Source organism: Callospermophilus lateralis, chromosome 4 (genome assembly GCF_048772815.1).
Source record: "Callospermophilus lateralis isolate mCalLat2 chromosome 4, mCalLat2.hap1, whole genome shotgun sequence".
Taxonomy (NCBI): Eukaryota; Metazoa; Chordata; class Mammalia; order Rodentia; family Sciuridae; genus Callospermophilus; species Callospermophilus lateralis.
In genome coordinates, this window is record NC_135308.1 from 106,800,824 (window position 1) to 106,819,484 (window position 18,661).

Genomic DNA, 18,661 nt, shown 5'->3' on the forward strand with positions numbered 1-18,661 from the left:
TCTTTATAGTCATAGCTTCCCTTTTATAAGGGCTCACTTTTACTGTTTCTTATCCAAATAGCTATATATAGCTTATCTGTATGTCTCTGGCTCAAAGTCTCTCACAAGGCCAAGGTCAAGGTGTTGGCTGAAGCTTTAGTTATCTCAACACTCTACCAAGGAAGGATCCACTTCAAATCTCACTCACATAGCTGTTGGCCAACCTCTGGTCCTCATTGGCTGTTGAGTGGAGATAACACTTACTTGCCACATGGGCCTGTCCACCCAGCTGCTTACAACTTGCAGTTTGCTTCCTCCAGTGTGAGAGAGCCGCATAAGCCCAAGTGAAAGAATTTCCTAAGTCAAGAGTCACATTTTTTGTTTGTTTAAATAAATTAATCTTGGAAGTGACAGCTCATCACTTCTATGAAAGGTATTTGTTAGAAGGGAGACACTAAATCCAGCCCACATTCAAGGGGAGGGAATTACATAAGGACATGACAGCAGGATGCAGGGATCAGAGGGAACCATCTTTGAGGCTGCCTATTCATGTGCTTTTAGAAAAAGATTCATTATCTGTAGCCATAGTACCATGTAGCCATCATACCATTTTTAAACCCATTTAATAAGCAACAACTTGCCTCATTGAACATGCTTTTTGAAGGGTAATCAATCAATATTAGATCTTCATTTCTGTAAGTCAATCAATGAGGAACAAATTCACCTGAGTAAGCATACCTCTGGTGACAAAATTCTCACCATAATTGAACTCACTTGTGACCCTAAGAACCCACCAATTTTTGAACTGTGTGATTTCCCCACACCTTCTATAATATCACCACTCTGCTCTGCTTGGAGATACTGGGCTTGGTAAGCATTGCTTTATCCCTGCCATGCCAGTAATAAATTCATCTTTGGGGGATGTTTGTTTCAGTTGGGTGACTGTCCACACTCTAACAATTCCATAGATGTTGTCTTAAACCAATAAGTTCTGGGTAGTAAGTTGTTAGGCAGTAAAAACTAACTGAATACTGGCAAGTAAACAGATCCATTTTAGGTCATTCTGGTTTTTGTGTGTGCTCAACAGAGGAGAATCCTGGCTTATTTCACATGGAAATTGGAAAGTATAGATTGTCAATCATAATGGAAATGTTGGCTTGTAACAGTGGTTAAGAGTCAAAGTTGTTGTCAGGAATTCAGATTAATTTGTGATTCAGCACATTTTATTTTGTCACTTCTTTTAAAGTACAAAATTATAGATGTCTTCAGTGTTTCTGAAGGAATCTGTTAAATGCATTCAGGGCACTTGACCTTTCTTCTTAAAATGCTAAAGATGCTGGTGTTGATTTTGGAAGGCAAATACTCTCACATAACTACAGAATGATTTCTGAGAAGCTGGTGTCTGGAAGGCATATGCTAAAAGCTTTGATTTATTTCTATGGTGAAGGGAAAAATATTATGAAATTCTTGGAAATGTGCTATTACTAGTGTGTTAGTCAGCTTTCTGTCACTGTGACAGAACACCGGAGAAGAACAACTTAAATGAGAAAAGATTTCTTTTGGGTCATAGTTTCAGTCTACAGTGACTTGGCTCTGTTGTTTGTAGGCCTGTAGTGAGACAGAACATCATGGGGAGTGCATGTAGTTGAGCACAGCTGTTCATCTCATGGCAGCCAGGAAGGGAGGGGAGAAAGAAAGAGAGGAGAGAGTAAAGGGCCCAAGACAAGAGTTAGTCCCCAATGACACACACAAGGACCTACTCCCTTCAACTAGGTGTCACCTCCTATAACTTCCACCACCTCACAATTGTCTATTCAGCTGAGTTCATTAATGGATTAATTCACTGATAAGGTTACAGTCCTCATGATCCAATCACGTACCAGAAGCCCCACCTCTGAACATTGCTTTTTTTGGGACCAGGCTTCAACACAAGAGCCTTTGGAGAACATTCCAAATACAAACCATAACAACTAGGTTTAGTTCCCCCTCATATTTATAGTGCATCATAGAAAGTGGCTTAGTGCAGATTTGGCTAAAACATATTAATTCCATGGCATCTTGTCCTAATTTTTCAGAAAAACTGCACATTTTTTAAAAATTCTGAGGTTTCTCACTTGCTGGCCAATAACCAGATGATCAGCAAAACCTATGAAAGAGAAATGTGGCAAGAAATAGTTTAAGAAAAAAAATTATTCTTCAAGCCAATTTCATTGAGTACACATTTAGCTTAATTAAAAAACATCTTAGTGTATAAAGAACTTAGGGTATTGAGAGGTTGCAGTTGGATATAAAATCAAAGAGACTGAGTCTTAAATGTTGTAATAAAGAATTCCAAGTGTAGTTTTAAAGAGCACAGGGAGCTTTTGCAGTTGTTTAAATGCAGCAATGACTTAATCAGAACTGTGCTTTAGGGATATCAATCTAGTGTATGTGTTGAATAAATAATAAGTGGAAGGAGACTGTCGTGGCTCTCTATGTCATGGGCTTATGTTGCTGTTTTACATTTGCTAACCATGTGACCTTAGAAGCATCTAAAAACTGGTACACCAGTCTCTATGTGCAAAACAAGGTGAGGTTAGGCTTTGTGATCCTCAAGGGCCTCTGTGGGACCTAAGAACAAAATCAAAATTCTTTTAACTCTCTGGTTTCTATAAAGAAAAATGAAAGCAATTTAAGAGTTTGGGCCATTGAAAGAACAAAAAAAAACAACCTTGATGAACTAAGGATAAATCTTCTGTTTACTTCATCTCCCTATACACAAATTCTGCCTGAATGGTAATTGGCAGATGGCCTTGAGTCTCTACTTCAGTACTCCCAGTGATAGGTAAATCCCTTGTTTGAAAGATGGCACTTCATCCTTTCATGGGTAACTTTAACTGTGTCTTCATTTGCTGTTATGCTAAGGTGAAATTCGTTCATTATTATCAGATCTGCTCTCTGGCATTACAGAGTGAGTCCATTTTTCTTTGGGATGACCATTAAACTTGAGCCTGGTCTATCCAAGCTAAACATTCTACAGTATTAACTATTTTCAGAGGATGTAATTTTTGTACTCTTCACCATCTTGAACATCCACGGTGAAAGGGTCACAATCAATGTGAATCTCCAAATGCTCCTGTGGCAGCCATTGACTTCTTTGCAATCTACCCTTCCCGAGGTTTTTGGAATGAGAGCACACCTCAGACACTTTCAAGATCAGAACTTGGGGTCCTCCAGTGTTCAGGCTTCAAGAATAAGGTTGATGGAATGATCTAGGAGTCCTCTGTGGAATAACAAACTGCCTGGGACCCAGATCCCTTGTTCCCACTGGCAGGGACTGCACCTGAGCCCAATTTGCCAAAGAAATGGTGACCTCTGGAGCAGTGGCTTTTTTTCCCATAGCAGGAGAGGATGTGAATTTCCATGGGCCGTTGACGTTTTCAGGTCCTGGGCAGCTATCATTTCTCAGTACTCCCCTAATCAGTAAGCCATTAAATTCAGGCTGCTCAGCATCTGAGTGTGGAAATGTATTCTGCCCCCACAGATAAGCCCACTTTCAATATCATAAGAAGATTGAAGAGCAGGAGATCAAGGTCCCTCCCTTCCAATATGTCTCTGTGTCTCAAGCAACATTCCTTGGGCCTAGTGCACATTGCTTGAACCTCAGTGGTTTTGAGCAGGATGGTCTCCAAATCTCCTTTTTCTGATGCTTGGATTACTTGTTTCTCTGGTAAATCTTTTACTTTATGCCTCCTCTGAAGTTGTAAAACTCACCCTTATTTATCTCACTACAGAGCTATCATACATATATATGTATACCCCCCCACACGCGCACACACACGATTCTTCCCATAATTTCTTCCCTTGGCTGAAGGATTAGGCCCTGGTTTGAGCATTAGGTATACTTTCACATCTCTAAACCATTCAGATTGAATTTTTCTCTTAATAGGTTTCCAGAAAGCAAATTAATTTAATTCCAACCATCTGTCTCTTACTCAAGATGTGCCACATGTTCTTACCCCGAAGGACACAATGTTACCCTGTAAATATACCTGACTGCTGAAGATAGGTCTGGAGAGAGAAGACTTGGGATCCTCCCAGGCCTTCAGGGAGGATTCTCTCACTCTTTCACTAGCCGGGCTCTGGACTGCAGCCAAGCAGGGCTGGGACTAGGGCTTGTTTATACAGATCTCTGATCCCTGAGCCCAGAGGCACCAACTGTTGCTTTATGAAGGTGAGACTTGTAGTTCCAGAAAACCTGAACCACTGTGACTCAAGCTCATCTCTGCCACTTGGTCATCTTTCTGTCCAACATGATACAACTGCTCCTCTAGTCACCAGCAAGGACAAGGAAGCAAGGGCTGCTGTTGATGTTGCAGGGCCGCCACGGACAGCAGAACTTAACTGTGATGCACCTAAAGACTCTACGGAGTTGAGGGGACCTACAACTATCATCCAAACAATAGGAGGTCTAAGGGAACAGTTCACACACGTTCTTCATATTTTGCTAAGAAACCACCATATAGGTCAACCGGGTAAAGAGAGAGGCATGGCCAGTTTTCAGAAAGGCCCATTTTCATTAGTACAGGTAAAGTAGCTATAAGTCTTGGAATTATCAGAAATGCTTGAAACCAGAAGTATTTCAGATTTGGGATATAATTGAATTTCAGAATATTTGTATATACATAATGAGATATCTTGGGGAAGGGGACCCAAGTCTAAATAGGAAGCTCATGTAGGTTTTATAGACTCTTTATAAATATTAGCTGAGGGTAATTTTATAAAATATCTTTGAATAATTTTGTGCAGGAAACAGAGTTTCACTGTGTGGAATTTTCCACTTAGGTTATCACATTAGCCCTCAAAAAGGTTTGGATTTTTTCAGCATTTTGAATTTCAGATTTTGCTCCACCTGTGAAGGCTGACTCAATTTCCTCTGAATGTACTCATTTGGAGCATAGCTTCAGGCCATGACACTTCATGATAAATATTTCACCCTGTTAATAAGAACTGGTTAGTGTTTGTTAATTATTTGCTATGTGTCAGCCACAGTTCTACCTGCTTTACAAACTTTAACCCTTTGAATCTGCAGAACAGGAACTTGGCAAAGTCACTTTTATCACCCTGTTCAATAAATGAAGGAACTGAGACACAGAGAATTAGCAGCTGGTTCTGGGTTACACAGTGACTAGGTATGGCAGAACCAGGGTTTGGATTTAAGCCATCTGACTGCAAAGCTCAGGCTTGTCTACTGAACATGCCACCATTGCAAGTACTGCAGCCCCTTCATGATGGAGCCAGTTCATCTTTCCTGTTCATCTCCTTACTTCCCTGTAGTAAAACTGGAGTATTAACTCTTTCCTGAACAAAATCCATTTTCCCCACCCCTCTGTCCTTTCATAATCTTAAAATGCCCATTTCTATGTCCCGTCTCTATCTGTAAACTTCCTATCTGTACTGGGGAGAGTCTATTTCAAAGATACCATCAAAGCAAAAAAAAAAAAAACAACCTAACATTTGCTGAGTTGCTACTGCCTTTTGGGTACTGTGCTAAGAAAAGTCACATAAAATACTTTATGTAATCCTCAATCTAACTGACGTATGACAGCAGCTAGATTTCCCCATCTTCCAGATAAGAAACGGCTCTTAGAGGAGTTGCCTGTTCCTCCAGGGGAAGGTGGAGCTGTGCTGACTGCAGCACTTGTTTCTCAGAGGTGCCTTGGGCACTAGGTGTGTCCTCTTTCTTCCCGGGGCCCTCCCACATAGCACTTTGTGCATCTCTCAGGACACTTTACAGCACTTTATAATATGATAGGTTTTTGTGTAATAGCTGTATATTAAGGCTTCTGATAGCAGAAATTGTGTCATGTTCCTCTCTTCTCTGGGGTGCCCTGCCCTTTCCTTTGTCAATTAATAAGTATTTGTGTAATTAAGTGAAATTGAATCAAGGATCAAGGAGGCAGCCTTTGTGGAGGAGACAGGCTCGTGCTTGCCAACTCTGACATTTCTTCCAAGTTCCTAAAAAATGAGCTGTCAGTTTCCTTGACTTGCTAAGTCTTTGGGGAAGGAAGAGTGAACTGAAACAAGCAGATACGTGCCTCCATCCACCAAAAGAGGAAGCTCCTGCTTACAGACATGACATGTCCCCCAAATATGTGGTGTTAACTCCAATAGTGAGCATGTAGCTCAGCTTTGACTGCACAGGCATGTGAGAACCAGCTCAGGAGCAAAAAGACATCCTCACCCAAAGGTGCCAGAATGCATTAAAATACCACAATGCAAATTAACTTGGATATTACATGGCTAATGCAAAGGAAATAACTTTCTTTTATCATATTCCATGCTTTCCTTAAATGTGTCAGTTAATGTGCCTGGGTTTGCTGTGTAAGCAACAAGGTTAGGAGTCTAAGATACTAGGTCTATTCGACCATTGCTGGATCCTGAGTCCTGGAAAAGGAATCAAATAGAACATTTCCCTGTTCAATTCCTGCTGTTATTTCCTCTCTCCTGAAGCCAAGCTCTGAGAGCCACACAAATAATTCAGTCACTCAGACTTCAAAAAATTTCCCTCTTTATCTCTTACCCTGATACTGATGGGCTCAAAACAGGAATATCTTTAAAATACATATACTCATGGTGCACTCACCAATAAAATACTGGAGAAAGAAAAGATTACATTTTATTTCATACATAAAGATGGGTATAAGACAACTAGGCCGGCATGGCTTAGAAGAAACTGGATTTGGATTTGGATTTGTATGCCTGAGGGGTCAATTTTTAGGGGGCAAAACTGGATATGGGGAGACCAAGAGAATACTACTGCAAAAGTTCTCTAACTACCCTACATCAGTGTTACCAGGGATAATAAAGCAAGAAGAAATTTGAGAAGTCCTGGGGGAGGCACGGGAAAAGTGTTGATAGATGGGATTTGTGAGGCAAGGAAGTCAGGACAGTCCCCCAACTGAGAGCCAGAGGACCAGTGGAGGGGGGCACTGATGCTTACTTGGTCTGACATATGCTGTCTACCAAAGTCTTTTCTGAGATAGTCAGGCCAGAAACTGACCCACAAAATTTGAGTTTTAAACTAGTTATGTCATAGCTACTGTAACTAGTACATATTTAAAACAGTCAGTGTGAGAAAGATTTGAGAGCTAGGACTGGAGGCAGAGAGTCTAAGCAGGAGACAGTCTGTGCAAGACATAAGGCTCTGACCTAAGGTGATGTTTGTTGAGATATAAATTAGAATTTTTGAAGCCAACAGAAAGAAAGATTTTATTGTTGTGTTGTTTGTGTGCTAATTCTCCAAAAGAAAAATAAAACCTAATTCTCCAAAAAGAAAAAAAAAAATGAAGACATAACATTTTTGAGAGTTTGGCCTGATAGGAAAGAACATGGGCTTTCGTCAATCAACTCCCTAGGTTCAAATCCCAATTCTGCCACATAAGAGTCGTGCCGTCTTGGACAAGTTACCTGACCTGGCTGTGCATGATCTATAAAATGGAAATAATGTGGGTTTTTTTAGATATATGTTTGTTGTAAGAATTAAATAGATTAATACATGTAAAACACTTGAAAAAACTGTCTGGTACATATTAAGAACTCAATTAACATTGATTTTATTCCCATGTACATTTAACCCCAATATCATCCTTACATCTTGTTCCTGATACTAAAACTGAGTGGCTGAACGGCCCATCTACAGTGTTCTTCCCAAGATCTGTAGATTGCAGCTCTCGCACACATTTTCTCCGCTCAGGAAGATCTTCACTTCTCACCACTGGTGACTATTCCCCTTTCCATCTTGTATTGGTCAGTGTTGAGTTCAGGCTCCTGACCTAGATTTTCACAAGGTATTTAGGAGAATTGTACCCTGAGCTCAGATGCAGTGGTACAGAAGCAGCTTATACTACAGTGCTGGAACTTAATATGGAACATCAGACACTTGTTTTTGAAGATCCATCGGCCATTCCCCTGTACCTGGTCACTCTCTCCAGCCTCAACCTTTTTTTTTTTTTTAACTCTCTTCCTTTTTACCTTGAACTCTTTGTGTTCTCTCTTTGGGCTGCTAAAGGAATTCTATTTTCTTTTCTTATTTTTCACAGCTATTAGCTTTTTCTTTATTTCACTTCTTCGCCTTTCAGAATTATGTCCTTTCAAGGTATTTTGTCAAATAAAAGAGAAAAAAAGTCATTTTTCCTAGTAAAATACTGCTATTTACTTTTATAAGCACTACACACTAATGAATGATACCACTGGAGCTGCTGATGTTTTTTTTTTTTTTTAATTTTTTTTAGTTGTTAATGGACCTTTATTTATTTATTTTTATGTGGTGCTGAGGATCAAACCCAGGGCCTCACACATGCCAGGCAAGCGCTCTGCCACTGAGTCACAGCCCCAGTTCCTGCTGTTTACTTTTAAAACAAGTTTCTCAGCATTATATGTACTAATGTTAACAATTAATAAATGCAGCACAGTGCTGTTCTAATATAAATGACTAGTTCTTCTGTATCTAAATTATTCACAAACTCAAACAATGAAGTCTGCATAGACTCAATTTGCTAATATTTTTTTTAGGATTTTTGCATCTTTGTTCATGAGAATTTGATTTGCAGTTTTCCTTTATTGCAATATTCTTGAAGTCTTTGTGAATTGGTAAGCCTTATTATTCTTATTCTCTTCTCTGGGAGAGTTTGTGTACAAGGGATATTTTTTCTTTAGTGTTTGGAAGTTCACAGGTGAGAACATTAGACCTGAACTCACACAGAGTGAGTGTGTGTTTGTGTGTGTGTGTGTGTGTGTGTTTTGGAGGGCATTGATAAGAACTCAGATTGTTTTTATTTTAATGTTTCTTACTTTTGTGAACAAAGGGAAAAGAAAAACTAGTTATAAAGTCCACATGGACCATATTTTCAGTAAAAATGTAACAAAGTCACTTTATGTTGTTAAAGATGGAAGAACCAGAAATACTCAAAATTAGCTATATTATTTCAACATAATGGATAACTGGTTTTCTTCACTAAGTTGCAAGTTGAAATGTGATTGTGGTGTGGTTGTGTCTTTTGTTTGTATCGTACCTGAGCTCTTTTGTGCTGAGGGACAAACTCAAATTTCCCATCCCTTTTCTTTACTCAAATATGAGAAATGTTTTGTTCATAAGGTATACAGTGATACCATTTGGCCCTCATTTTGCATAAATGCCTGATTTATATGCTAAATACTCAACTGTTCTTTTCACATTAGCCTGTAATCATTAGAATACTCCATTATGTAACTTGGTGGCAAGAGGTTGTTTCATGCTGTCAAATCAATCTCATTTATTAACTAACTCAAGACATTGAAATTGCATGCTAAGGGAAAATCTTTTAATTGGAAACTATCATTCACAAGAGAAGTTGCACCTCCATAACTGGAAAAAATAATTCAACTTGATTGTAACAGAGAACAAGGGATTGTCATTCCTGTATCAATATGAGGACACCTAGCATCTGGCCATTGATCTCAAATCAGGCAAACACACTGCCAATATATTAAAATTATATGTGCTCACTTAAAGTGAGCAATAGAATGAGAGAGAGAGCTGCTCAGAGAGTAGCTGGAGGGGTCTGAGGCAGCCAGCAAGTTTCCCACAACCCCTCTTACCATAGAAGGGAGTTAGAAGGAGGGTAGGATTTTTCCATACTCCTAAGAAAAACACACAGCGTCGCTAAGAACACACGGACAGTCCTAAGGGATGTGAGGAATGACATCAAAGGAAGACCTCTTATAGTTTGACTAAAAATCACCGAGGATGTGACCTCTTAGAAGACACCGATAACTTGAAGGAATGAAGCCAACAACTGGATGGAACATGGCCATTGCAGTGAATGCCAGTGTGGACGAATGTCTCCTCAGGCCACCTTGGCACCTAAGTCCCAAACAGAGACACCACATTAGGGAGGAGGAGTGAGGGACTCTCCTCCATGACTGAACCTAGGAGGTCTCTATTTATCTAGAGTTGACTGATCATACTTTTTGATAAAACACTTGAAAGAATCACATACTTAATTGATAAGTTCAGTTCTGTAAAAATATTTTTCCAATAAGTAGATCCTGAATGTATGCAAAAAGATGTAATCTAACACAACATTTGGATTCTAGTATTCACAAACTTCAACATAACATTATTGAATTAAAAATATTCTCAATTTAGTGGCATTTGCTCTGAGATTACCAGATACTTCAATGACTACAGAGAGATACTTTTTCTTTTCTTTTTTAAAATTCTTTTTAATTTTTAGTTGTAGCTGGGCACAATACCTTTATTTTATTTATTTATATGGTGCTGAGGATTGAACCTGGTGCCCCACACATGAGAGGCAAGTGCTCTACCACTGAGTCACAACCCCAGCCCAAGAGAGATACTTTTTCAAATAGACAAAATCTACAGAGCAGGATCATTTTAAAGTAGCAAAAAATTCAAGTTGTAGTCCATAATATGCAAGTCTGAAGAAAATTATAGGCATTAGGCATTTTAAATTATTATTTTAAAAAGATAAACTCTCCAGAAGATAGCTAGGCATGATATTTAAGATAGAAAATGCAAGTACTCGAATATATGGAAAAAATAATAATTCTTACTGTATTTTTACAAGGAAACATTTACTTTTGATTTACAAATAGCATAAATAGAGAAAAGAGCACAAACCTTAATGAACATTTTATTGAATTTTTTATAAACTGAAACCAGCAATCCAAAATAGAATTAGAACCTTCCCCCCCAAACACACATCTCAGAATGTCTCCCTCCTGTTCCTACTGTCCCCACTAAGGGTAACCCCTACCCTGGTTTCTGCATTGTAGGTGGGTCTTGCTTGTTCTTGAATTCTATTGACACATTCTTGTGTCTGGATTCTCATGTTCAATATTATGTTTGCAAGATTCATCTATGGCTTTTGGGCAGTTTGTTTATTTTCATAGTTTATGTTCTTCCACTACAGATTTTTATCAATTCTACTGTTGATGGACATTTGCTATGTTTTAGTTTTTGGCTTTTATGAATATAGTGCTGTAAATGAGTATGTTCTTATACAAAGCTTTTGATGAACATATGTGCACTTTTCTATTGGTTATGTTTGTATGAATGGCATTGCTGGATTCTCTGGTATACTTACATTCATTTTAAGGAGATGCTGCCAATTTGCTAAAGCAGTAGTGCCAATTCCTGTGCCCACCTACAGAATCAACAGAGTTCCAGCTCTGCTGACAAGTACCTCCTCAATGACATTTGCCTTTCTCTTCCTCCTTCTCCTCTTCTTCTCCCACCATCATCCTCTCTTCTCCTTCTTTTCCTTTCTCTTCTTCCTTTAACCCTTCTTTCTGGTGGGTGAGTATTGACAACATATTGTAAATATAATTTGCATTTCCTCAATGACTCATGAACACGAACTTTTTTTTTCACTTTTATTGGCGATTTGGATGTTCCTTTTTAATGAAGTGCCTGTTGGAGTCTTTTGTCCCTTTTAAAAATGGAATTATTCTTTCAGTTTTTTTTCTAGGAGTTCTTTATATATTCTGAATGAGTCCTTTGTCAGATATATGTACTGCAAATATCTCATTTGAAAATTCCTATGATCGAATATGGTATATATTGTACATTTTTGTTAGTCTTGATCAGAAAATAAGTTTGCTTTTCAGTTCTAATACACTTAAAGTTTATCATGAAAGTGTGTTGCATTTTATGAAGGACATTTCTGCATCTTTCAGTTCAATCATACACTTTTTTTTCCCTTTATCCTATTAATGTAGTGTGATACAGTGATTGTGTTTTGAGTGAAAAATGAACTTCAGGTTCTTAGAATAGAGTCAACTTGGTCTTTTCTTTTTTTTCTTTTTAATTTTAGAATTTCATTTCCTAAGATTCTGTTTAGGATTTTTGCATCTGTGTTCTTGAGAAGACTGATCCATAATTATCCTTTCTTTTTATGTTCATGTCTAGGTTTAATGTTCAGGTTATGAGGCCTCATAAAATAATTAAGTAAGTACTCTTTCCTTTTTCTAGTCTCAGAAAAATTTTTATGTAAGATTGCTGTTGTGGTTTTTAAAAAAAGTTTGGAAGAATTCAACAGTGAAGCCATCTGAGCCTGGAATTTTCTTTGTGGGTTGTTTACAAATTACAGATTCAACTTCTTCAAAACATATTAAATTACTTAGGTTTTTGGTGTCTCTTTTGGCAGTTGTACTTTTCAAGGAATTGGTCTAATTCATCTAAGTCCTAAAGGGCATTGATGTAAGGTTGTATATAATTGCTTCTTATTATCTCTTTAATATGTGTAGCATCTGTAATAATGTTCCATTTTCCATTCTTGATGTAATTTTTTTTTCGTTTCTCTTGAACAGTCTCCTTAGGGATTTATTCTTTTCATTAGTCATTTCAAAGAGCTACCTTTTGAATTTGTAGACTATCTCTCTGCAATTCACGAGTTTTATTTCAGTAAATTTTTCTGCTTATCCTTCCCCTCCCCAATTTCCTTTCTGTGTAATTTGCTGTCCCTTTTCTAACTTTTTGATATGGATACTTGGATCATTGATTTTACCTATTTGATACATGCACTCAACAATGTAAATGTTTATGTAAACAGCTGTAGCAGCATTCCCTGTATTTCCATATTTTCATTAACGTTTAGTTAGAAATGTTTCCCAATTTCTACGCGGATACCAGAATTCACAGGACTTTAAAATAAGCGTTTTGATTTTTTTGGTCAGTTTTAGAAAATTTTCAAATATTGCTTCTGCCCCATTCCTTTTCTGAGTTCTGATCATTCATGTGTTAGACCCTGACATTGTATCTCATTTCTCTCCCCCTCCCCCACACAGCTCCCCTTCCTCTCATTTACTGTCTTGTTTACACCTTTTTTCTCCCTCTCTTTGGTTGTGGATGCTGTGCTTCACCATCCATATCTCCCAGTCAGGGCCTGAAGGCTGATTTTTTTTTTCCAGCTGCTGGTCATGTTGGGACTGACAGCTCTCATAGGCCAGTCTTCCTTCCAGGAATTGAACTCAGCTGAGGAGAGCCCACTTCCCTCAAGATCATGCCCTTTGCCTGGAAACAACCTGCATCAAATGATTGATCCAGAAGCATAAAAGACAGGCCCCATTGCCCCTTGGTAAAATTCTGAAGGGCTATCCCAGTTTGAGATTTTCCCGTAATGCTTTTTCCCAGTTTTTCCTCTGCCTATTTTACTTTCTTTGCTTTCTTTAATTCCCTCCTAGTGATAATCCCAGTAGTGCTCCCCACAAAATTTTCTGCATGCTAATGTCAGTCCCTTGTTGAGCTAGCTGACCTTCAATACCATACTTTGGTTTATGTTTTTTCCTACTAATTTATGTTACATACAGTTCACTGATCTGATCCATTGTTATGATGTACTCGAATTAACTATGTGGTTTTAAAAGTTAAGTTGTTTTATCTATAATTCTATAATTTTCTTTATATGCATTTTCAATTATCTGGTAAAAATCTTCCTATTGCTAAAGCCCAATCTGATAACTAATATCTGGATCACCTACGGCTACGTTTGTATTATTATTATTATTTTTCCTTCTTGGTCTTTCTTGTTGCTATATTAATGATTTTTAACTCAAATGTTGAACAACATATATGAAAAATCATAGAGATTTGGGATAATGTTATACCCTAGCAGAGAATTTAATGTCTTCCTGGCAGGCAGTAGACTTAATTATCTCAATACCATCTAACAAGATCTGATTCAAAAGTAGGTTTCAGCATTTGAGGGAACTTGTTTATTTTTGAATCATTCTTCCTGTTGGATTTAGCCCCTCTCGGTTTTCTATCAGGCCCCTCCTTCATTGTGGGTCCTTAACTGTCCCTTCTGTCTCTCCAGCTGTGAGGCTTCTGAACACTCTGTTTATCTGTTATCTATTGCTGCTGCTCACACTGCTTTTGCAAAACAAGTGCTTCCAAGGGGTTCTGGGGCTCTCCTCAGTGCCCTTATCTTCTCACAGGTATCTGGATCTTCAAGATTTGGGCTCCTAGATAGTTCTGCAGTGTTTCCAAAAAAGATTTTTAAAAATTTAATCCTGACTTGCTTGTTTTTCTTTGTTAGATGGTTGTTCACCAACAATCTACTTACATTATTTTTTAATATTTGGGTAAACAAGATGAATGAATTTCATTTGACTATTGTTTTAATAAAAAATATATGTTTATTTTTTAGAAAGAATTTTCTTCTTAAAGACAGTTGTTGAATAACATGTACATATTTTTACCAACAAACCAACTTATTATTGCAAAAAGAAGTATAACTTTTCACTAGTTTTAGTGCCTCCCTTCCCTCTCAAAACTGTCCTCAGTTGGAAAGACAGCATTGTGTAGCAAAAAGAAGCCTAAGCTTTAAAACAGAGGTCTGATTTGAATCACTTCAGCAGAGTCACAGACTCTCTGGTAATTTCCAGGCATGAGTCAGCTCACTGACCCACAGCTCCTTCAGAAAGGTCCCTGAAGTAGTGTCCTAAGTACATACCATAAATATTCTCTTAGTCTGGTGATAAGATGAGCCGAGTGGAATCTCCAAATGGTAAATATAAAGCAATACTGCATCCCACTTAACTCATTTGTGTGAGTGACACAGATCTTTCAGAGTGTCAGTGGAGTATCATAAACTTAATCAGGTGGTAGCTCTAATTGCAATGGCTATTCCTGGCCCCCATTATGGGGTTATTGATCTGGTTATCAATCCTTTTCCTCTTTATCTCTGCTACACAAATTAATTTTTGCATCGTAAAATAAAGTTACTTAGACTTTAATGCAATCAACCAGCAAAAAATAGAATCACTTCTAGCACTTTAGCTAGCATGTTAAATCTCAAATCTCTGAGTGCAACTATATCATTAGATTCCACTGACATAAATTATATTCCTCCTGCCTCTGTCTACACTGTACCACCAATCCATTTTCTCATGTTTTCACCAGGCTAGATATTATTATTGTTGTTTGTCATTATATATGGTAGATTGAAAGAGTGGCTACAAATTATTTGCCCTTTCTCATCAGGAAGTAAATTCTATTTCCCCACTTGATTGAGAATGAGCAGATTTCTGACCAGCTTTGATGGACAGTGTGTAGAGAAAATGATGTTACACAAATTCTTAATCTAGGCTTCATGGAATGTTGTAGCCTCCACTATCATACTAGGAACCATTCCACTCCACATGAGCAAACCCAAGCTAGCATGTTGAAGAATGAAAGATCATACAAAGAGTTCACTGTCACCCAAGAGATGTGTGTGAACCCAGCCATGAAGAGCTGATCAGGCACAGACCAGAAGTATTACCCAGCTGTTCTCAGCCCAGACTGATAAACACAGACTCATAAGCTAGATAAAATTATTGCTTTAAGTCACTAAGTCTTGGGGCAAGGGGTGGTATATGGCAATAAATGATTAGCAAAGTACACACACACAAACACACACACACACACACACACACACACATGCATGCATGTATTTTCCTCCTGGATTTGACTTTCTGATTGGTGTCCTGGTGAATGCTGGGATGCATTGCTCTATTAAAAGTCTGAGACAATGATAGGTAGTATAGGTGGAACATGAAGAAAATGGTTCTTCCTTCTGGTAAAGAAAGAACACTTCAGTCAAGGAATGATAAGGTTGCAACTGAAGAATGATCAGTAGAGTCTGGAAAACTCAGGATCATCTTTTTTTTGGGGGGGGTGGGTATTGGGGATTGAGATCAGGGGCACTCAACCACTGAGAACTATTTTATATTTTATTTAGAGACAGGGTCTCACTGAATTGCTTAGGGCCTTGCCATTGCTGAGGCTGGCTTTGAACTCATGATCCTCCTGCTTCAGCCTCCCAAGCTGCTGGGATTGCAAGCGTGCGCCACCATGCCCAGCTCAGACTCATCTTTTTGCTCTCAAATGTCACTGTTCTAATTCTCATGATTCTGCTCTTTGTCTCAAGTCATTGTTTCCACATAAGAACATTGTTAAGATTGAATTCCTGAACCCATGTGAGGGCACTCAGCATCTGATTCTTAGCCCCTTCCTCCCTCCCTTCCTTCCTTCCTTCCTTCCTTCCTTCCTTCCTTCCTTCCTTCCTTCCTTCCTTCCAACTTTTAAAAATGTGGTTATTTTTGCAATGTCATGGACTTTATGAATAGGTGACATAATTTCCTTTTCCTTAACCATGCTTTTTTATTTTCAACCTTCTGCACAAAGATAAAAATCTTTGCTAATCTCATAGTTAATGATATATAAAAAAAAAAAGGTCAGCAATCTTTCTCCAAAGGACTAGATAGTAAATATTTCAGGCTTTACAGGCCACAATATGGTTTTTATCATGTGCTCTTTATCTTATAACCTCTTAAAAATGTAAAAAACATTTTTAGTTTGTACCATACAAAAAAAGATAGCCAAATTTGCCCTGCTGTTGGTAGATTGCTGACTCATGGTATAAAATATCTACTTTGTTTTATAAGAGAAAATGCTCTCATTAGGCTTCTTGACAGTCTTCTATGGCCTGAAGTCAAGTAAAGAAGAGCCTTATTTATAATTGAATGTGACTTGTGAAAAAGGTAGAAATAGAGAGTTCCTGCTCACTTTGACTCTCCCAGGCAGTTTTCCCACTCATTCATTCAATAAATGTGTTAACACCTGCTGTGTAGACTCTTTAACTATTTTTTTGTGTTATCCAGATTTCACTGTGTGTCTTTTCTTTAAAAGGGCAATTCTTCCAGTTTTTCTAAATCAGAAATACCAGGTCTTAATACTCATGTTTTAGGGAAAATTGGGACTAAAATTTCTATTGGCACTCAAGAAAATTCATGATGATAAAAAAAATGAATGTAGTTTAACAATGATATTTTGACACATCCTTCTTAATGTCACAGCCTAAATTGAGGAAAAATATGTAACAATCTTTAACTAAAAAGATACTATTTTCTCTTATCAGTTGAAACTTTCTTTAAAAAAGATCTCAGATCTTGGAACCACTCCAAATAATTTCTTCACACTTTCCTCGTTTGCTGTCCTGTAACACAAAATCTGCATCCAGGTAGGTTTTTCTGGGGGGGACTGGTCTTGAAATGTTGCCCGAGCTGGCCTCAAATTTGTGATCCTTCTGCCTCAATCTCCCCAGAGGGCTGGGATTAAAGGTGTGCACCACCCCACCTGGCTTCCTTATTAGCTTTATACATCAGCCATAAACTGTACTACATTTAAGAATAAATATTTCCTCTGAAGCAATTTGTACTTGCACTTTTCAATCTCAGAGGAATGGTCATGTTTCTTCTCCCAAATGAAAAGTGTAACTGTTAGCTTTCTGAATCCTGCTATTTATCCAAGGAAAACTTTATCCAAGGTGAGAGAAGGTATTTTATATAAAAGGTGCCAAAAGGAGCACAGGACTTCCGTTTTGAAATATAAAGATTGCCCCAATTGCAGCTCGTTGGCACAGACATCAACTATAATCATCTGATCACCCACATCACCAAAACATGGCACACTTTGTAATGAGAAGTGGTGGTGATTTTCCTTTTGACTATGCAAACAAAAGGGGAAATGCCTTGGGAAATCACTATGCAATGTTCTCTCATTTCTCTTAGATACACATATGCACAACCAGTTTTCCGTTTCATCAAGTTCTTGAAGCAGGGGAAGAACCCAACAGCCCAGGGTCATCGCTTTCGCTCCCCTCTCTGTGTCCTTTTCTTTGCTCTCCTGCTTGGCTAGTTTGTCTCTTTCCAGCTGCAGCTTGTCCTGTTCCTCCTTCCTTTGGGACTCATCCCAAAGTGACACTCTCTCCAATTTTCGAGCATGGAGGACATCTTCTACCTTGGTGATTCGAAGCAGAGATTTCTGAGAACCGGTGTTCATCCTGGTGGCACCTGAATCATCCTCTCATCTGCTTCATCCTCTTCACTTGTGACCTCAGCACGCAGGACCAGCAGGAAAACGCTCTCCTCTGTTTTCCCTCTTGTGACACCATCCTGGGCTTCACCACAATCCGTGCCTGCTTCTCAATGAGGGTGGCAATGCCCTGTACCTCAACTTCTTTTTTCCCTTTGGTGACAACTTACTGAGTTTCAGACCATCTTTACACAACTTCCTTGCAAATATTAAGGAGGAAATCTTCCAGAAAAGCAGACAGGACACCCTGCAGAGTGTCCAACATCTCTTCCTCCTCCTCCTCCTCCCAAAGGATACCAAGGATGTAGGGACCCTAAACGGCTTGGTCCACTCCCAGCGCCTCCAACCGTCCACCCAGCCAGGATCCAAAACCTCCATCCCTGCCATCACTTTCACTGGAGGCTGCTGCGTTCACTTCGCAGGGAGCCACCATCTTGGAATCAGGCTTAGCCACATCAGTCTTGAGAGAAAAGAGATTTGTGCAGGGTAAGCCAAGATACTCATTGGTTCTCTGGCATGTGTTGCTCCAAAAGTTCACAACACTGAGCCTTGAATTTTTTTTTTCTTTTAAGTTCTGAAGTGCAGATAGACCCTGTGACCCTCAGCATAGCTTTCATATTTCTTTTTTTTAATATATTTTTTTTAGTTGTTGATAGACCTTTATTTTATTTATTTATATGTGGTGCTGAGAATCGAACCCAGTGCCTCACACATGCCAGGCAAGTGCACTACCGCTGAGCCCCAGCTTCAGCCCCAACTTTCATATTTCTTGTGCTTCTC

General features: G+C 38.6%; 1 pseudogene; it reads right to left on the reverse strand.

Annotated features, from left to right (window-relative positions):
• Positions 1-17,649: 17,649 nt before the first annotated feature.
• Positions 17,650-18,314, reverse strand: LOC143396815 (coiled-coil domain-containing protein 43 pseudogene; annotated as a pseudogene).
• Positions 18,315-18,661: the final 347 nt, after the last annotated feature.